Source organism: Meriones unguiculatus, chromosome 3, assembly GCF_030254825.1.
Source record: "Meriones unguiculatus strain TT.TT164.6M chromosome 3, Bangor_MerUng_6.1, whole genome shotgun sequence".
NCBI classification, from domain to species: Eukaryota; Metazoa; Chordata; class Mammalia; order Rodentia; family Muridae; genus Meriones; species Meriones unguiculatus.
Genome location: NC_083351.1, coordinates 158,298,888 through 158,301,964, shown reverse-complemented (window position 1 = coordinate 158,301,964; position 3,077 = coordinate 158,298,888). Strand labels below are relative to the sequence as shown.

Genomic DNA, 3,077 nt, shown 5'->3' with positions numbered 1-3,077 from the left:
GGGAATGAAGGAGAGGGCTAAAGCTGGGATACAAAGTGAATAAGCTGTAACTGATATAAAAAAATAAAAATTTAATAAAAAATATTTTATCATGTTGTTAATAAAACTTTGTCAGGAGAGAAAGGGCTTGGATTAAGAGGCAGCAATATAGAAAGAGGGAGGTAGCTATTTAAAAGCCTAGGGTTACGTGTAACAAAACAGAGCATAGAGAAGAGCCTGAGATCCCTAGAAGGCTGGCATTGTGCTAATGACCAATGAAGATTGTGAACAAAGGTGACATGGGGCTTCTGAGTGTTTTCTGTCCTTTACACAGCTCCCTATCCCACTTACACATTTGGGAGTACCTGTTTTCTTTCCTAACCTACTCCCTCTATTTTTATCAGCACACAGGTGTCTTTGATCCAATTCAATTGTGGTGTATATACCACATCAAACTCAAACAAATTACTTCTGGCAATGGGCAAAAGACACACATTGTTGGTGGTGGTGTTTTCATATCAGTCTGGGGCAGAACAGATGTCAGCCCTTTGTTCATCCTAGTTTGATGCCTAGCTTGGTGACCTAATCTGTCTTATGTCCAGGACTCACAAACATAAAATAAAATCAAACCCAGGCATTGCAGCGTGGGAAAAGGAAGACAGAGACCTGCTGACTTCCGTGCCACCACAGACCAGACCTCCAGTCCATGGCAGAGGTGGGCCATAGACACCCATGTCACACAGCATGGATGGAGGATGTCACCACTAGCCATGTGTTCAGCCTGTGAAGCCACCGTAATATTTGAGTATGACAGTCAGATAGAAGAGAAAGAGAAGTGGAACAGCTGAAGCACTGCAAAGAGAGATGGAGCTGGAGACATGGATGAAGAGGAGTAGCATGCTGTGATTTGCCAGCCCTGTAACCTGGGGATATGATGAGGTCCCACCCTGAGCTGGGGCTGAGGGACATGCCTGAGTCTGTGGCCACACAGAGGCAGCAGTAGGTATAAGTGTTCAAGGTTCATTTTACCAGTAGAGAATATGGGGATGCTCTTGATAGGAGAAGCCACCTGGGACCACATGGATGTCCAGGGGCTTTGTATAATTGGCCCCACTCCTCATTAGATATGGGGCTCTAGAGTACTGACCTCATCCCTGCACTCAGGAGAGCAGGCCCTGGGTCTTGTCCAGGCAGCTCAGGAGAGCTGGCCCTGGTGGTAGGGATATGGGTGAGCCAGCCCTGCTCTCCTGGTGTGAATGTGGGAGAGCTGACCCTGCTACTTATCTGTCCTGGCGCTGCACAGGTACAGAGGTCAGAAAAGCAGTCATAACTCCACTGCTGTGAGATGGCATGCATATGTGGTGTATGCCCTACCCCTCTTCCCCCTAGCCACCTATAGCAGTCAAGAGAACTGGCCATGGAGTCATGAGAGCAAGTGCTAGCTTGGCCTTGCTAGCTGTAGCACTCTGGAGAGCGAAGGGGGTGGGGGGGACTTTATCTGGGAAGCACAGTAGAGCAGGCTCTGGTTGGGGCGGGGAGACACAGACAAGCTGGCCCTTAGGGCAAGAAGGGACAGTGCTGTCTTTGTAACTCATCTGGAGTGAGATAGCTTGGGTGTAGGAATGATGCCTCCCACTTCCTCCATGGCCACCTGCAGTAGCTGGAAGAGCTGGCCCTGCCCCTCTCACTCACTATAGAGTTCAGGAGAGCAGGCCCTTGGCAACACAGTGGGCCTGGCCCTGATGACAAAGCACGGATGGGATGTGCCAGCCCCAAGAGTGTGAGAGCAGAAGCGCTGTTTCAGCCCCTCCAGGCTGCAGACATCGAAGGAGTGGGCCCCACGCCTGGACTGGGCAGCACTGTGGAGCTGACTCTGGTGAAGGTGAGCGGGCCCTGCCTCCTACAGATGAAGCAGTGGTGGGGAGCTAACCTTGGCGGTGTGGATAAGGAATGTTGTAAGGCCCTGGTGACCCACCAGCCAAAAATGAAGACAGCAAGACCTTTTCATATTTCAAAGCTTAGGCTTGGCCGGACAGACTCTCAACTGGTTCATTTAAATTAATCGGGCTCCTTAGCCCCTGTCCTGCCACAATGACTAGTCAACATTCCAGGCTTTTACTCACTTCGGTCTCTTCTTGTGTCTCCTGGTAAAAATATCTTTCTCTTTCTTCTTCCCAGAGTCCTATTCTCCCTTCCAGGAAGGCCCGCCTTCTACTTTCTGCCCTCACTATTGGCCAACAGACCTTTAGTTTAGAAAGAGCCCCATTCTAGTCTGAACCAATCAGTAGCAGGACAATGCCTGATTCATTTCTTGGGTTGCTCTTTGGCCAGGATGAGAGTTATGTGACTTCTTTCACCATAGCAGCTGGCTTTTTAACATGATAATCTCAGAGAACCATCTTTTGGGCAGGGGAGGGAGGACAGGCATTTACATATAGAAAGTTGGTGATGGGTGATTGAGAGGACAATATCAAATATTCCGCCAGCAAGTAGTTTTCAGAGACGACAATAACAACTATTATGCCAGTATTTAGTGTGCTGCCAGCATAGCAATTAACAGTTACAGAGACACACTTACAAGCCATTTGATACAATGTGTGGGGGAAGGTCATCCCAATAAAGGGTAAGCCAGCTGGCTGACTACCTCAGCCACCAGTCAGGCCCCATCCAGGATTCGAATTGGCCCACACCAAAATCTTTATCATTTGTGGATGGTTGGTAAATGTGAAAGTGTCAGAAATGCTATTCCAAAGAGGCAGGATCTCCATGAAACTGGATGACAACAGGATAACCAGGGGGAATCCTGATGAGGATCCAAAATTGATGGTGTCATAGAAACTAAAAATCTCAAACCGGACCAATGACTCAGTGCAATGAACATTTGCAAGTGAAGATGTGTGGACAGAGGATATACTTTGAGACACACTTGGACATACTACAAGTTTCATGATGAGATGTAGAGGAATTTTAATCCAGCTATACTGCTTCTCTGGAAAGGGATCACATCCAAAGACTTACATTTGCCTGATATGATTGAATGCAGACATGCCACACACCTTTAAGCCCTCTAGCTAGAATACAGACATGCTCTTGGTACC

At 48.0% G+C, this 3,077-nt stretch overlaps 1 non-coding gene across 1 annotated transcript; it reads left to right on the top strand.

The window, feature by feature from the left end:
- Positions 1-445: 445 nt before the first annotated feature.
- Positions 446-590, top strand: LOC132653343 (small nucleolar RNA SNORA48). The gene has a single exon (XR_009591110.1). It is a non-coding gene; the product is annotated as a small nucleolar RNA SNORA48 (small nucleolar RNA).
- The last annotated feature ends 2,487 nt before the right edge of the window (positions 591-3,077 follow it).